Below are 17,962 nucleotides of genomic sequence, written 5' to 3'. Positions count from 1 at the left end.
GAAATTGGGATTAAAAAGGGGGGGAACAATAAGAACACCCCTCAATTTTCCAAACTCTGGGCTGAATCTGCTCAACCTTTCCTCATAACACAACCTCTTCATCCCAGGAATCACCCTGGTGAATCTTCCCTAAGCTGCTTCCAAGTGTATCCCTCCTTAAGTAAGGAGATAAAACCTGCACACAATACTCAAGATATGGTCTCACCAATGCCTAAATTGTAGCAACCTACTTTTATACTCCACCCCTCTTTCAATAAAGAATATAAAATGGAAGGTGGCGGTGGCATAGTGTTATTGTCACTGGACCAGTAATCCAGAGACCCAGGGGAATGCTCTAGGGACCCGGGTTTGAATCCCACAATGGCAGATGGTAGATTTTGAATTCAATAGAAATCTAATGTAAAAGTCTAATGTCAATTGTTGTAAAAATCCACCTGTTCACTAATGTCCTTTAGCGAAGAATGTCTGCCACCCTCACCTAGTCTGGTCTACATGTCACTCCAGATCCACAATAATGTGGGTGACTCTTAAATGTCACTCAGTTGTATCAAAGTCAATAAAACGGAATGAAACCATAGGACCACCCAGCATCGACCTAAATACTGGAAATGACAATGGCAAACTCAGCCCTGTCAACCCTGCAAAGTCCTCCTTACTAACATCTGGGGGCTTGTGCCAAAATTGGGAGAACTGTCTTGACAGTTCAGTGACAGCCTGACATCGTCTTCCTCATGGAATCATACCTTGTAGATCATGTCCCAACCACTATCAGCAACATACCTGTGGCAGCACAGTGGTATACAGTCAGGAGGGAGTTGCCCTGGGAGCCCTCAACATCAACTCCAGACCCCATGAAGTCTCATGGAATCAGGTCAAACATCAGCCTCTTGCTGATTACCACGTACTGCCACCACTTTCCCTTCCCCAGCACCCTCAACTGATGAATCAATGCTCCTCCATGTTGTACATCACTTGGAGGAAGCACTGAGGGTGGAAAGGGCGCAGAATGTACTCTGGGTGGGGGACTTCAGTGTCCACCATGGAGCGAGCTAGCCGAGTCCTAAAGGACATAAATGCTAGACTGGGTCTGCAGCAGGTGGTGAGGGAACCAACAAGAGGGAAAACATACTTGACCTCATCCTCAGCAACCTGCCTGCCGCAGATGCATCTGTCCATGACAGTGTTGGTAGGAATGACCACCGCACAGTCCTTGTGTAGATGAACTCCCATCTTCATATTGAGGACACCCTCCATCACATTGTGTGGCACTACCACCATGCTAAACGATTTTAAATGGATCTGGCAACTCAAGGTTGGGCATCCATGAGGCACTGTGAGCCATCAGCAGCAGCAGAATTGTCCTCAACTACAATCTGTGACCTCACGGCCCGGCATAGCCCCCATTCTACCATTACCATCAAGCCTGGGGACGAACCCTAGTTCAATGAAGAGTGCAGGATCAGATCTAAGGTCTGCAGTCCTGCCATATCCAATGATGAATGGTGGTGGACAAGTAAACAACTCACTGGAGGAGGAGGCTCCATAAATAACCCCATCATCAATGATGCGGAAGCCCAGCACATCAGTGCAAAAGATAAGGCTGAAGCATTTGCAACAATCTTCAGTCAGAAGTGCTGAGTGGGTGATCTCCAGAGGTCCCCAACATCATAGATGCCAGTCTTCAGCCAATTTGATTCACTCCATGTGAAATCAAGAAACGCCTGAAGGCACTGGATACTGCAAAGGCTATGGGCCCTGACAATATTCCGACAATAATACTGAGGACGTTCTCCTGAACTTGCCGTGCCCCTAGACAAGCTGGTCCAGTATAGCTATAACACTGGTGTCTATCCGGCTATGTGGAAAATTGCCCAGGTATGTCCTGTACACAAAAAGGACAAATCTAAGCCAGTAAATTATTGCCCCATCAGTCTACTCTCCATCATCAATAAAGTGATGGAAGGGGTCATCAACAGTACTATCAAGTGGCACTTGCTTAGACTCAGTTTGGGTTCCGCCAGGGTCACTCAGCTTCTGATCTCATTATGGCCTTGGTTCAAATATGGACGAAAGTGCTGAATCCAGAGGGGAGGTGAGAGTGACTGCCCTTGACACCAAGACAGCATCTAGCCGAGTGTGGTATCAAGGAGCCCTAGCCAGAGTAATGGGAATCAGGGAAAAAACTCTCTGCTGGTTGCAGTCATACCAAGTGTTTGGAAATAGAGATAGCTTAAGTAAGTTATATTTGTATTTGTGGGTGTTAGGAATGAATTATAGCTTTAAAGTTTAAGTTTAATTTGTATTTCTGTATCTGTGCATTAAGAAAGATCAAATGGAGTTTAGTTTCACTTTAAAAGGCTGCTTGCATTTCTAGTAAAATGTTTATGACCCCTATAAAGTAAAAGTAAATACACAGGAGTAGGAAGAATAGTGCTGTTGCCTAGCAACAGGGGGCCAGATAGGCAAGTTCCTCCCACAGACATATACACCGAACTAAAGAAACAGTAGTTTTAAGTTCAGTTTGAAGCCAGGACCCAAAGAGACTGGACACTGGAAGAGGGAACTGCAGATTTCCCAAAAGAACAAAAAGATCCCAAGCTAAGAAATACCCCAAAAGTCCAGGGGAGTGGAAGAAGAGGAAGTCCAAAGAAGACCTTCTAGTCAAAGGAAGGACAGGGACCTGGGAAGTGTTAAGTGAAGTTAAGAGTAAGGAGCAGAGAGAAAGGCTCCAAGCTTCAGATTTAAAGTGAGAACAGCTTGCAAGAAGCAAGAAGGCTCAAAGAGACAAATAAAGGACTGTAATTCTTTGCTATGAGCGTGTGAAGCAGTGGTGTACTGTTGACGGCTGAGTTGGTGAGAGTGCATGAAAGACAGCTTGAGTGCATGTGGTGACCCAGGGAAGAGGAACATCAGAAGGAGAGTTCAAAACCCTGGAGGTGAACCCTTGTGGCAGGTGTCTGAGGGAAAACATCAGTTTGGGAGAAGATTCCAAGACGAGGTCCTGGAGAGTGGAGATTGAACTCCCTTGTGTGAAGGATGGAATTCAGTGAGACTGGTTGGCTCATGGTGTGACAAGCATCTGGGGGGGAGTTGAGGAGAGATCCATAGCATCTGTTTGAGGTGGCACCTGTCACTTGGTTTCAGAGTGTGGTGTGCCTAACCACAGGGTTCCATAGGTTTATATGGATTGTGTACTTACTGTGAACATTGGAGTATAAGATAGCTTTTGTAACCTGTGTTAGCCTTACAAATCTGTGTACATCTGTAAAGGTATAGTTGTGGGTGAAGGAGTATTGTAATACAGTTCACCTTTTCTTGTTGAGTATGCTTTTGTTAAAAATTCATCAGCAGACTCCTATGCCTCTGTTCAGTAGCTACTCTCCACATATCTAAACAAACAAAAATAAAAGTTAGGATCTATCAAGCTGGGTTCTACTTGGGATCAGGCTTGTCCAGTGGTAATCTCAGCTTGGATCATAACACCTAGCACAAAGGAAAATGGTTGTGGTTGTTGGAGATTAATTATTTCAGTTCTAGGACATCAGTGCAGGAGTTCCTCAGGATAGTGTCCTCGGCTCAACCATCTTCAGTTGTTTCATCAACGACCTTCCTTCCACCATAAGGTCAGAAGTGGAGATGTTCGCTGATGATTGCACAATGTTCAGCACCATTCACAACTCCTCAGATACTGAAACAGTCCATGTCCAAATGAAGCAAGATCTGGACAATATCCAGGCTTGGGCTAACAAGTGGCAAATAACATTCACACCGCACAAATGTCAGGCAATGACCATCTCAAACAAGGGAGAATCTAACCATCGTCCCTTGACAATGTTTGTTCAGGACAAAGTAGCCCACTTGAATGGCACCCTACCCACAAACATTCACTTCCTCCACCACCGACGCACAGTAGCAGCAGTGTGTACCATCTACAAAATACACTGCAGAAACTCACCAAGGCTCCTTAGGCAGCACCTTCCAAACTCACAACTGCTACCACCTAGAAGGACAAGGGCAGCAGATAGATGGGAACACCACCAACTGGAAGTTCCCCTCCAAGCCACCAGCTATGCTGACTTAGAAATATATCACCATTCCTTCACTGTCGTTGGGTTAAAATCCTGAACATTCCTCCCTACACTGTGGGTGTACCTATAGTACAGGGACTGTACTGGTTTAAGAAGGCAGCTCACCAGCACCTTCTCAAGGGCAATTAGCGACGGGCAGTAAATGCTGGCCCAGCCAGCAAAGCCTACATCCCATAAATGAATTTTTAAAATTCCATTTGCCTTCCTAATGACTAATTGTATCTGCATGCTAACTTTATGTGATTCATGTACGAGGACAGCCAGATCCCCTTTACTACAGCAATCTGCAGTCTCCCTCCATTTAAATAATATACTGATTTTTCTATTATTCCCACCAAAATGGACAACCTCACATTTTCCCACATTATACCTCATTTGTCATTTTTTTCCCATTCACTTAACCTACCTAAATCTCTTTGCAGACAATTTGCATCCTCCCCACAACTTTCTTTACTATCTTTGTATCATCGGCAAATTTGGCTACAATACAGTTGGTTCCTTCATACAAGTCATTAATAGAGATCATAAACAATTGAGGCCCCAGTACTGATCCCTGTGGCACTCCACTAGTTATAGTTTGCCAACCTGAAAGTGATCCAATTATCCTGACTCTCTGTTTCTCTTCATTAGCCAATCCTCTATCCATGTTAAGTTCTCACTTCCAACACCATGAGCTCCGAAGAAGAGTCGTGCAGACTCAAAATGTTAACTCTCTTTCTCTTTCCACAGATGCTGTCAGACCTGCTGAGTTGTTCCAGCATTTTCTGTTTTTATTTCATATTTCCAGCATCCGCAGTATTTTGCTTTTATATTACCATGAGCTCTTGTCATGTGCAGTAACTTTTTGAATGCACTTTGAAAAAAATCCAAATACACTACACCTACCCCGCTTGTTACATCCTCAAATAACTCTAATAAATTTGTCAGACAATTTCCCTTTCAAACAACCATGCTGACTCTGCCTGATTGTGTTACGATTTTCTAAATGTCCTGCTCCTAACTCCTTAATAATGATAGATGTTAAACTAACTGGTCTATAGTTTCCTGTTTTCTATCTTCCTCATTTCTTGAATAGTGATGTTGCATTTGAGGTTTTCAAATCCACTGGGATTCCAGAATCTAAGGTATTTTAGCAGATTTCAAGGAATGCATCCACTACCTCTGCAACACTTCCCTTAAGACTCTAGGTTGCAGGCCTTCAAGTCCAGGGGATTTATCAGCTTTTAATCCCATTAGTTTTCCTGGTATTTTTTCTCAATTGATAGCGATTATTTGAAATTCCTTCCTTCCTTTTGCCTCTTGATTTTCTACTAATCTTAATATGCTTTTTGTGCCTTCCACTGTGAAGACAGACAAAAAAATACTTGTTCAAAGTCTATACCAGTAAAACTTGGCAGTCTCCCTGCGGGCTCAGGGGACGAATGTTTCTGCTGATCAGGAATCTGGTGGCCCATGGAGGAAACCCCAGTGTATGAACTGCTCCTGCTGCACAACCCCTCTTGCATTTATGATCAACCCACTCCCCTCCCCCAAGCTGGGGCTTGCCTGATTGAACCCACCAATCCCCAACCCCATTTACGTGTACTCCAGGCCTCCTCAATGGTCGCTGATCTTGGACCTGCTACAGATCCAGCAGTGGCCAGTGCTCCAAATGGAGCTGCTGGGACTGAAGAGCTGCTGGTCCCTCAATTGCCTGGCAGCTCTTGGAGGCGTGGCATTCTGCCTCAGAGGGACTGAAGCTATGACTTCAGGCAACTAATTGCTTAAAGCACCTAAAATTGAGTTGCGGCTTCCAGGGCTGGTGGAAGCAGGCTTGCCCCTGACTTTCTGGCCAGTGGACAGGGCCACACCCCTCCATGTTAAATGCCAGTCAATGCTCTTGAGCTTTAGGCTGATCTTAATGAGTTGTGGGATAGTTTTGCTGACTGGTAAATAATGTCTAACTTGGAATGGTGTAATGTTATGCAAGTGGGCAAGGTGAATGCTGAACATGCATAAAGACTTCAGAGAAAAAAAGCATCAAAACAGGTGGAGACAGAAAGAGGTCTGGGCCTTCCAGTGCACAGATATCTAATAGTTTATGAGCAATGCCTTGAAGTGACAACTAGAGTGAATAAGGCGTTGGGATGCATTTACAAGACAATTGACTGTAAGGCAAAGCATACTATTTTGCCCATGTACAAGATCTTCTGCAGGCCTCCGTTAGAATAATTTGTCCATTTTTCCTCACATGGTAGGTGAGATTGAAATTTTGGAAGGAGTGCAGAGGGGAGCCATTAGGCTAACTCCCAGTTTAGTGTACCTTAGTTATGAAGATAGCCTTAAAGATTTGGGTCTCTAAACTTTAGAGAAGCAAAAACATAGGGGAGATCTGATTGAGATATTTAAGATGATGAAAGGAATAGATTGTGTTGCAGTGGGCAATTTGTTCCAATAGGTTGGGGAGGACCACAGGTCACAATTTTAAGTTGTAGGTCTAAGTTAGATACAGGAGGGGTTAGAATAGAATTATTGTACAATACAGCACAGAAAGAAGTTGTTTGCCCCACCAAGCCCATGGTATTCCTATCCAAATTAGCCCCTGATCCTTCCCCATAGCCTGCACAGATTTTTCTTTCAAGTATTTATCCACTTTCCTCTGTAAGTTACTATTGAATCTGCTTTCATTTCCAGGCAGTGCATTCCAGATTACAACCACTTGCTATGTAAAAATGATTTTTCTCATGTTGCCTCTGGTTCTTTTGCCAATCACCATAAACTTGTGTCCTTGTGTTATCTTTCCTTCTGTCACTGGAAATCATTTCTCCATCACACACTACACATCTATCAAATCACCTCTTAACCTTCTCTGCTGTTAGGAGAACAACCCCAGCTTCTCCGGTCTCTTCACAGAACTGAAGATCCTCATTCCTGGTACCATTTTAATGAATCGCCTTCTGCACCCTCTCCATACCTTGAAAGCCTTATGATGCCCAACATTGAATAAATTGACTGAGGCCAGAGTCTCAGTAACCTAAGACGTATCCCATCCGAATCAGATGACAATTCTACTTTGAGGGGTGTAAACCATTTAAGTGCCTCCTCTTCATTTTTTTAATTCTATTTATAATACTTTCTCTATTACTGCAATGTTGGAAGCAACTTCTTCTCTAGTGAAGACTGATACAAAGTACTCATTATTCTGGAGAATAGTTGAGCTCTGGAACAGACTGCCATCTTGGACAGTGGATGCAAATTGACTGAATTCCTTCAAGCAAGAGCTAGACCTGTCTCCAGCTAGAGTGGAGATTATCTCTTACAAAAGAAAGATACTGCATAGAATCGCTAAGAACAGAAAGACCTCCTGGTCTAGTTTCCATCACCAGGGGTGATGAGGCGGGAGTGAGTAGGGTTTCTTAATGTTGAAATTGTGCAGCAATAGAATGCATGCTTTAAGTTGGTAATTAAGCATAGCTGTCCCCAGTTGGGGAAGGATTAGGGAACCACTGCAACAGTATAGAAACCAGTTCATTCTGGGTGTCTGGGAGAGTCTGTGACTTTGCTGTTTTAGAAATAAACCTGGCTTAAGATACAGCTTCAGACTCATTCTTCCTCAGTATGAAATTATTGGAATTAACAGGGTTCAGACAAGAATTTTCCCCAAAATTATTTTCCCTAAATGAACTGGTTTTTATCTGATTTATTTTTTGCCTGTCCAAGGGGAGGGGTAGAGAGTGCACATATTGTGATAAACAAGGTATTGAAATTGTGTGGGACCAGGGCATTATTTCCTGTTCATAAATGTTCATATGTTCATCCTTTTCCTTTGATTCCAGAATATAGCATGCCTCACTACATTGATTGATAATTCCTCAGGACTCCTGTTGCAACATCTTTAATAAAAAAGTCATGCTAATTTTCAGTTAGCAGTGTCAAACTCCGAGCAATAAAAAAAACATTAAAATTTGCCCATTAGCCACAATGTTGACAAGCCTAAGTGAAATACAAGGTGGAAGGGAGTTTTTGCCAGGAAGCCCAGAAGTCCTTGCATGCCATTGATTTTTAACAACACAGTGAGTGACTTTTATGTTGAATTGGTTCCCAACCCAGAATCTAACCTGAATGACAAACTTGGCTCCCTGTTAGGTGGAGTGTGCTCTGGAAGAGACTGCAGGAGCAGTTACAAAGCCTGCTCTTGTGTTAGCAGGTGCAGGAGGGGCTGAACATTCATGGCGGAGGTAGGGAGGAGGGTGGTGTCCAATCCCCAATACAGGGGTTGGGATTTCAGATGGGGTAGTGCTGCAATGGGAATGATCCCTGCTCAGGGTGTTGTCTCTTGAATGGGAGTGGTGGTGGTGCTGGGAGCAAGCACTCCTGCCCCTTCTGCCCCACAAGCAGTGCTGTAAAGTCACTTAATTAATTTTTATTCTTTCATGGGATATGGGTATTGCTGGCAAGGCCAGAATTTGTTGGCCATTCCTAATTGCCTTTGAGAAGGTGGTGGTGAGCCACCTTCTTGAACCATCTGGTGCATTTACACCTTCAATGCTACTGGGAAGGGACTTTCAGGATTTTGATTCTATGACAGTGAAGGACTGGTGATATAGTTCCAAGTCAGGACAGTGTGAGTAGCTTGGAGGGGAACTTGCAGGTGGTGGTGTTCTCATGAATCTGCTGCCCTTGTCCTTCTAGGTGGTGGAGGTTGCGAATTTTGAAGGTGCTGTCGAAAGAGCCTTGGTGAGTTGCTGCCATGCATCTCGTAAATGATGCACACTGCTGCCATTGTGCATCGGTTGTGGAGGGAATGAATATTTATGTTGGTGCATGGGGTGCCAATGGATTGCTTTGCCCTAAATGATGTTGAACTTCTTGAGTGTTGTTGGAGCCTCACTCTTCCAGACAATGGAGAGTATTCCATCACACTCCTGACTTGTGCTTTGTAGATGATGGACGATTTGGGGAGTCAGGAGGTGAGTTACATGCCTCAGAATTCACAGCCTCTGAACTGCTGTTGTAGTCACAGTATGTATATGGCTTGTCCAGTTCAGTTTCTGGTCAATGGTAACCCCCAGGATGTTGATAGTTTGGGATTCAGCGATGGTAATGCCATTGAATGTCAAGGTAGATGGTTAGATTCACTTTTGTTGGAGATGGTCATTGCCTGGCACTGGTATGGCACGAAAGTTTCTCCCCACTTATTAGTGCAAGCCTGAATGTTGTCTTGGTGCATATTGGCATGGATCAGTATCTGAGGAGTTGTGAATGGTACTTTTCATTGTGGAATCATCAGTGAACTCCCCGCTTCTGATCTTGTGATGGGAGGAAGGTCACTGATGAAGCAGCTGAAGATGGTTGGGCCTTGGACACTATCCTCAGAAACTCTTGCAGCAATATTTAGGGACTGGGATGATTGACCTCCAACAACCACAACTTTCTTCCTTTGTTCTACATATGACTCCAGCCTGTGGAGAATTTTCCCCTGGCTCCCATTGACTTCAATTTTGCCAGGGTTCCTTGATGCTACACTTGGTCAAATGATGCCTTGATGTCAAGGGCAGTCACTCTTATCTCCCCTCTTGAGTTCAAATCTGTTGTCCATGTTTGTATCAAGGCTGTAATGAGGTCAGGAACCTTGTGGCCTTGTCAGAACCCAAACTGATCATCAGTGAGCATTTACTTATCTTTTACCTAAAGCAGTCCTTGTCTCCTTTGAGCTGTCAGGTTTCTCAAGCCTGGGAAATCGACATGACCAGGGTCAAACTTATAAGACAGGTTTTAAGTGTGAGGCCTCCAGACTCGTTATAATATGGACAACCCACTTCCTATATGACAGGTTGGCTGTCACCCTTTGTTTCACCTGTGTTAAACTGGGAAATGGGTGGGTTGTAAGTGGGTTGTGGTTGAGATTTTTAAAATCTTTACATCTTGTCCTATTCAAATTCAGCCATCTTTGGGTGTTAAAATCACCCCCATTGTTGTCCATTTTTAATTTGATCTTGCACTTTAAACCTGACTCATTGGTATTGGTTTCTTGAAATAAGGCTAGTTGTCTGTCAAGGACCCGAGGATTTTCTGCTTGAGCAGGGATGATATTTGGATTGCTTAAAATAAGAGCTTAATTTAAAAGTTGCCTTGCAATCTGTAGAAATTAGTTTGTCAATAACAGATGGCAGGTATTTATCCAACACCTTGGGGTATGTATTTTAAAATGATCAAAATCCAATGTACATGCTCTGATATTTACAATTCTTTACAATGTTCTTTAGAAACTTATTAAACCCGTGCATGCCCCATGTTGTTGGAAAATATAATAATGGTACTTTGTTAACTGTGGTCAGGCAAGATTACATGAACAAAATATTGATTTTTGATAGGATGATGTTGACATTTTCCACTCCTAATGTAGGCAAATGTCACTGAGTGTTCTATCTAACATAAACGATGAAGTAATCACCCATCACTGGTTGGTGATGGCAGAATGTGTTAAGTCCTTTAAGCACGCACAGTACAAAGACAATTAAGAGATTTATGGTGTGTCACTATTAAGTTTTAAAAGAATTGCCAGAAGCTTCGATGAGAAAAAGTAAACAGTCTTAAGTAACGCAGAACAACAGTGCACTAATACTTTCTATATTAAGCCACAGCTATTTTAGCATCCCACAGTAAATCCCAGACTTCAACAAGGCAATTAGGATAAGTGTTCTGTGGTCATGCGATCCCCATCTTGAAAGGACACATAGCCCCTGACATAGGGGCTAAACTTTTACTGATGCATTAACTGTGGTGAAGGATATGTAAAGTTTAGTTATTGTTACATTGTTGGATTTTTACTCGAGATATTTTTCTCAGGTTTAGGTCAATCTCCTCATAAAACTGACCTTTCAGCTCTGTAGTGGAGCACAGCATTGGAGCATAGATGTTCATGAGGTTAACTGGCCCTGTTTGAGTTGAAAGGCTGATGGAGAGAACACATTCTGAACAATTTTGTGGTGGTTTCTATGATCAAGCAAATTCCTTACAATGAATCCTAAATCATGCTCATGCATTTCCTCCAAACTCTTTTTCTGCCAGATAAACGTGTAAAGTTTTTTCTGTCAGTATCCTGCTCACAGCAGGCCTGGTCTCTTGTCGGGAAGCTATATTAATATTCAGCTTATCAAGTTCCACATTAATCATGACTGTTTTGTGCACATTATCAATCAGCTGCAACTCATCTCTCAGTCCCTTGCTGATGTTGTCAATCAAAGAGCTGGCATCTTCTTTCTTTTCATTTGTTTTGTTTGTTTGCCTGGTGTGATGGATTCTGTCCCCTTGTTGCGCAGAGTCCAATCTCCAAACACCTATTGAAGCAGATGGACTGTGGCGGGTCAGCAGCTCAGGAGGCTGCCTGAATTGACGTGGGCAGTGGCTGACCAGTGAGAGATGACAGTCCTTCCCATCATCAGAGACAGCCCATAGCACCCGTTCTCTACGCCAATCAAGTTGGGCTTATCGCTTGTAACTCCTGACTCCCGTGTTGTGTTAATGCTCTGCAGTGAAACTGGAGTGTCTTCTCAAGGATGCAAGCCTAGGCAAAATTTATGGGGAGACTGGGCTGCCCAAGCATCAGGGTCCCCTTCTCGACCTCACATGATGAGTCCAAATGAATGCAAAGCACTACGTTAGGTACTGGCTTGGTTTCAGGAGTTGCTGGAGAGATGACATATTTAGACATCAGTGGTGTGATATGGGGCTGAATAATATACCCTGGTGTGGTGGGTGGGATCCACAGCAGGAAATTGGCTGCCTTCTGACTTCCGGGCCTGGCATTGTAACATGCTGAATAAAGCGTCAAATAGGCCAATAGGGAGTTGGGGGCGGGCTGAGGGCCAAAGGAATTGAAGATTCCGCCCAATCAATCCTGGAATGCGGGATATCCGGCATCAGATGTCGTGACCCCGTTCCGGAACAAGGTCCAGACCAGTCATTTATAGGGCCACCTGGCACGGGGCAGAGTCAGGTGACCCAGCAAATGTGGTCCAACTGCGCAGGACTTCGGCATTTGTGACCTGGAGATATTTGCAGGCCTTTAAGGTAATTGTGCATTTGTCTAGGCTTTCTCTAAAATGTTCATGGTTTGCCACTGAACACAGGTGACATTCAACTTGAACATTAACAAGTTTTCCTGATCTTAGCATAGAGGAGTTGTCTAGTTATTGCATGTTTCTCTCCAGAGATGTCCGAGGCAAGGGAGTAAGGGGAGAGGCGGGGGAGAAGGGTCAAAGCCACCCCTAGATTTGATGAGGACTCACTGCTTGGTCTTCCCCGGGCTATGTCCACCTGACATGAGCTACTAATGCCAGCAAATGGGAAGAGGAGACCACCGCCTGTAAGCCGTGCAGCCTGGGAGGAGATCAGCAGTGTTAGGCTGGTGAGGTGCACATGGACACAATGCCAGAAGAGGCTCAATGACCCCCTGAGGTCAGCCAAGGTGAGTAATTCCTTAGCCTGTGTATTCTTGTGCCAGGAAGATTTAAGGTAAGGGGCAGGAGGTTTAGAGGGGATGTGAGGAAGAATATTTGCACCCAGAGGGTGATGGGAATCTGGAACTCATTGCCTGAAAGGGTGGTAGAGGCAGAAACCCTCATAACATTTAATAAGTATTTGGATGTACACTTGCAATGCCATGGCATACAAGGCTATGGGCCTAGTGCTGGAAAATGGGATTAGAATAGTTAGGTATTTGTTTGACCAGCGCAGAATTGATGGGCTGAAGGGCCTTTTTCTGTGCTGTAGACCTCTATGACTCTATGACTCTATGAAGCTTCAGGATAGCATTGCGAATGCTCGAGGCATGTGCATTTGTCTGGAGATCCAAAATAACATGATGCAGCAAAGGAATTGTGCATTTATTGTGTTTGGTCCAAGTGGAGGGTGCGGGGTTAGGAGCCTGTGCAGATGAAGAAGGTGGACATCATCTTGGCTGCCAAACATTTTTCTGATTATGCCTGAGTGGGGGGTCATGAAATGACCTAACAGTGTTTAGATGCAACGTAACACCAATTTTCAGGAGAAGCATGCCCACAATGCCCAGGAGAGAGGCTGAACTGGGAAGGGTTATTTCAGATCTGGTGATTCTGACGCCATTCAAGGAGGAGGTTCTCGAGCTCTCCACATCTGAGACCTCCAGGTCAATTCGCAGAGGTGAAATTGAAGGAAGGCGTGGGTCTGGTGAGGTTGCAAATGGCTGTAACCGGCAGAAAGGGGGATAGGGAACGTGGAAGCTTTATTGATGTCTGGCACGATTGAATGAAAGACATAAATCTCAGCTGGAGGCTAAAACCCAGGAAAGCTTACTAGTCAAAAGCTTTGGACGTTGCTGCAAGTGTGTATGGTGTTTGCATCATCTCATATCTAATGGTGCACATGACTGTTAAGCTGCTGAGCATTGTGACCTTGCACAGCAGTGAAAAGGCTTTTGAAAAGAACTAACGCCCTTTTGTTTGTCTCTCTGGTGCAGGTGAAGCCTCTTCAGCTGACCCGAATGTCATTGCAGGACTGCCATTCCCCTTGGAGGAAGCACTGTCACAACCCTCAAGCACTAGTGCAGATATTGGTGAGGGCACTTCACAGTCACACACACAGCTGCCAGAGGATGTGTTGGAGCAGGCTTTGGGTAGTCCGACGAGTGCCCGAGGTGATCCAGAGACTGATTCCGAGTCATCTGGAGCCTCTAAAGTTGTCTGTAAGGTGGCAGATGTTGAATTTCCAGGGCAAGGTGTGTGGCGATTTGGTGGATATACCAAGGGGGTTGCACGCTCCAGCCCAGACTGTGGAGGTGTGCATCCAGGCCATGTGCTAACCTGCACCTAACCTTCGGACCACCAAGTTTCCTCCACAGACAGACTTGAGGGGCAAACCAAGGATATTGCAAACGCAATCATGGGTATGCGCTCCAACCTGCACACCATCGCTCTGGCTCTGACCTCAGGAGCCCATAGCCAGGGCGAAAGAGGAACATGAGCACTGAACCAGCTCCTGGGACCTCAGGGAAGACAGGGAGGACCAAACGGATTTACTGACAGAGGATAAGCGTCAGTTGCCACCATCTGGAAGCACCTCTCAGGGCACTCCTGATGGGGGCAGCATCTCCTCCATTCAGCTGCCATTGACACTTTCCTCATCTAGTGCCTCAGCGACAGAAGCTCCTCCTGCCACTCAGCAGGAGTCTTCTAACATGATGGGCTGTTCAAGGCCGCAGCTGCATAGAGGATCCCCACCAAAGCCATCCAGGCTAAGGGAGATAGCAGATCAGCAGCCTGTCTCCATTGCAAGCAAGGGAGGAGCACTGTGCTGCAACACTAGGAAACACATCAACGAAGCTCTACAGTAGTCACCAAGTGGATCACATGGGTACATTCCTGAAGCCTGTTAATGTTAAGTCTCATAATTATTATGTAAATAAACCCTAACCTCATTGTTTCTCATGCAGAAGTTATTTTAATATGTTATGGCTGTTGAACTTCCTTAGGGAAATAAACAATAGCTTTAATAGTTTGAGGCAGGGAAGGATGCATCAAGTCAATAAATGGACAGGGTAAGTGCATTGCCAGTGACATAAGTCTCACATTCTACGTGGAAAAATGTTTGGACACATGCCATGCTTGCGGCTCTGAGGCCAGGATTTCAAAAGCTATAGAAACCTCTGCCTTATCAAGGCATCCCTGATGTCACAGCCATCCATGTGATCACATCCAGGGCCTTCCACCTAAACGTTGCTGTGTTCCCTCACCACATCCTCGCCCGCATCCTCAGACGAATGGCCCCTACCTGCCATCTCCTCTTTCTCAAAGGCATCCCCTTTCTGAATAGTACACCATGACCATGAGGAACATATGTAATGGAGCACATTGCAATGACCCTCCTGATTTTCAGCAGCCCTGTGGTCTGTTCGATGATGGCCATGCTGCTTCCATAGCTCCCATTGTATCTCTGGTCGATGTCTGTTCTGGGTACCCTCATTGGGGTCATGAGCCATCTTTTCAATGAGTAACCCTTGCCACCCAGAAGTCATCCATCCAGGGCATCAGAGCTGCTGAATAGGTGTGGCACCTGTGAGTTATGCAGAATGAAGCAGTTGTGGCTGCTGCCCAGGTACCTGCTGCATACCTGCATTATCCGTCAATGATGATCACAGACCAGCTAAATGTTCAATGAGTGAAAGCCCTTCCTGCTAATAAAGATGTAGGGCTGGCGAGCTGGAGCCTTGATGTGCAGTCAATGGCTCCCTCTGCCCTGGGGAAACCTAATATTGCTGCAAACCCTCTGGCTCTTTCGAGTTGACTCTGATCATCCTCTGTGAAAGAGATGTAATTTCCTGCCCTTCTGAACATAGCATTAGTGAAAACCTTGATGCAGCGGCATGCAGCAGGCTGCGTTATGCAGCGGCGTGCGGCAGGCTGCGTTATGCAGCGGCGTGCGGCAGGCTGCGTTATGCAGCGGCGCGCGGCCGGCTGCGTTGTGCAGCGGCGCGCGGCAGGCTGCGTTGTGCAGCGGCGCGCGGCAGGCTGCGTTGTGCAGCGGCGCGCGGCAGGCTGCGTTGTGCAGCGGCGCGCGGCAGGCTGCGTTGTGCAGCGGCGCGCGGCAGGCTGCGTTGTGCAGCGGCGTGCGGCAGGCTGCGTTGTGCAGCGGCGTGTGGCAGGCTGCGTTATGCAGCGGCGTGCGGCAGGCTGCGTTGTGCCACTGAGGTCTCCCCATGCTGTCTGAAAGGACCCTGCCATGAAGAGGTTTTGCACAACAGTGACCATTACAGCTATAGGCATCGGGTGACCCTCCAACGCAGAAATCTCCCCTGCCGGCATGCCACACAGGGATGTAACTGTGGCTCTTGAGAGCCTGAGCCTCCTTTTGCATTGTGTTATGGACATGTGCCGATAGCTCAGACTCTGCCTATATACTCGAGGGGCTGCATAAGTCCTTCTACGCCTCCATTGGGATGGATGATGGCTTCATCACCTTCTGGGTCTGGCACAGCTCTGGTACCCTCACGCACCACCAGTGCATCCTGGACCTCCCAATGTGCCCTCCTTCCTCTCATTGTCCTCCTCCTCATCCTCCTCCCCTCGTTATTAGAGGTTGTGTCTCCCACAGAGACTATAGTCCCCATGTTTGGCCTAGTTTGAAGGCAAAGGTGATGATCAACACCTAAATGGACCTCTCTGCAGGAGGAACAAGGCCTCTAAATAAGATAAGTTACAAATGCAAACTCTACTCCTTGCATGAAGCATTTCCAGCAGTCACAGAACCCTGAACTGTTAAACTGAAACTCAGGATTCAATTGAACTCTTTAAACCTGCCCTAACAAGCACTTTATTTCTCACACTATGTATTATTCAGTCAATTGCCTGATTAACGAGTTTAAATAACCACTTTAATGAAATTTGAATAACGCAGGTGGGCATCCGATTTTTAGCCCCGCCCACCAGCCATATTACCCGGAATTGGCGTGATGACGTCGGGAACGCGACCCAGTGTGATCACACCTGATAATACGCACATGTACATAACCTTCCTGTTTTTGGAGCGTATTATTCAGCCTAAATGGTATGTCCGACAGGTCGATGTGATGCGTCTAGTCTATGGGTGAAGTTAGCAGGCTTTCCACTTTCCTGGGTTAGTTTGCTTCTCATTTTCATCCCACTTCACTGCCTAGCAGCAATGTAAAAAAGAGAACCAAATGCATAAGTCTCTCCTGTCAATACACAGTCTCTCCATCAGCAAGTCCTCAGCTGTGTCTCCACGTGGCAACACATGGAAACTGGGTCCCTCTAAAGCTTCAGAGGAACTCAGAGGATGTTTGGTCCCCAGACATTCATGCTGCAGGCCCACTGGCAATGTGGACGCACCCTGGCACTCATGAACCAGCAATGGGTGAATAGCTCCACTAGCTTGTGGAAACCTCAGGAGAGTTGAGGGCTAAGGGAGTAAACCCTGACAAAAAATCTGGAGTGAAAGGCAGACTGATGTCTAAATATGATATCGTCCTGACAACTCCTTGATGCCACATTCAACCAGATGTTGTCTTGACGCCTTAATGCAGGTTCTCACTGGCCTACATTAAAAGGACACAGTTAAAATATTGGACAAAGGAATAGTAAATTCCATGCTTTGGGCTGGATTTCCTTGCGGACTTCGGGGCACAGACATCAGCATCAAATGAGGGTACTGAGCCCGCACTTTCCAGGAGCTAGAACGACCGAGCAATCTTCCCTTCTAAATTAGTCCCCTCCACAGTCACCATCCAATTAAGGACGGTGGATCATCTCCAGGTGCTGCTGGCCCCAATCAGAGGACTGGCAGCTCTTGAGCCTTGGCCATCCCATGAGCAGAGGTGGGTGTTGCTGAGGCAGATCAGAGATCACAAGGGTGCCTCCATGTTTAAGCACCCTTGGAGATGTAAATTTAAATGAGAAATTAAGTAAGGCCTCCAGTTGAAGCGTTTGGGCTGTGGGTGCAGCCTTGCCTGCCTATGGCCCCCTCTTTGTGGCATGGTGCCTCCAGTTCTGATAGTCCCCACCCTGTCACAGGGACACCACCTCCATAGAGCTAGCAGTTTCCATTCATGGTTTGGCAGGGGCTGGGCTGCTCTGCCTCTGGCAAAAATACTGGCAAGGCCACAAAATTGGGGCCTTAATTATATAAATTGGCTGGCCCCCCTTGGTGCAGTGGATGGACAACCCACTTCTCAGGCTACCCCAGGAAAGTTGGCTGGAACAGGATTGCATCAGGAAGCTGTCCCAAAGGCATTCCCCTCTATTTTCCTGAAGCCTTGCCATCGCGGGATCAGGAAAATTCTGCCCTTTGTTTCAGTGGGATAATATAACATTATGGTGTAAAACATATTTTTTCATGACAAT

At 45.8% G+C, this 17,962-nt stretch overlaps 1 protein-coding gene across 1 annotated transcript in view; it reads left to right on the top strand.

Moving 5' to 3' along the window:
- The window catches only part of LOC144680090 (cyclic nucleotide-gated channel beta-3-like), a 183,730-nt gene that overhangs the window by 40,039 nt on the left and 125,729 nt on the right, over nucleotides 1-17,962 (top strand). The gene's annotated exons all lie outside the window — the stretch shown is intronic.

Source organism: Cetorhinus maximus, chromosome 4, assembly GCF_964194155.1.
Source record: "Cetorhinus maximus chromosome 4, sCetMax3.hap1.1, whole genome shotgun sequence".
In the NCBI taxonomy this organism is placed as follows: domain Eukaryota; kingdom Metazoa; phylum Chordata; class Chondrichthyes; order Lamniformes; family Cetorhinidae; genus Cetorhinus; species Cetorhinus maximus.
The sequence above is the reverse complement of the archived record's forward strand: the minus strand, read 5'-3'. Positions and strand labels throughout refer to the sequence as shown.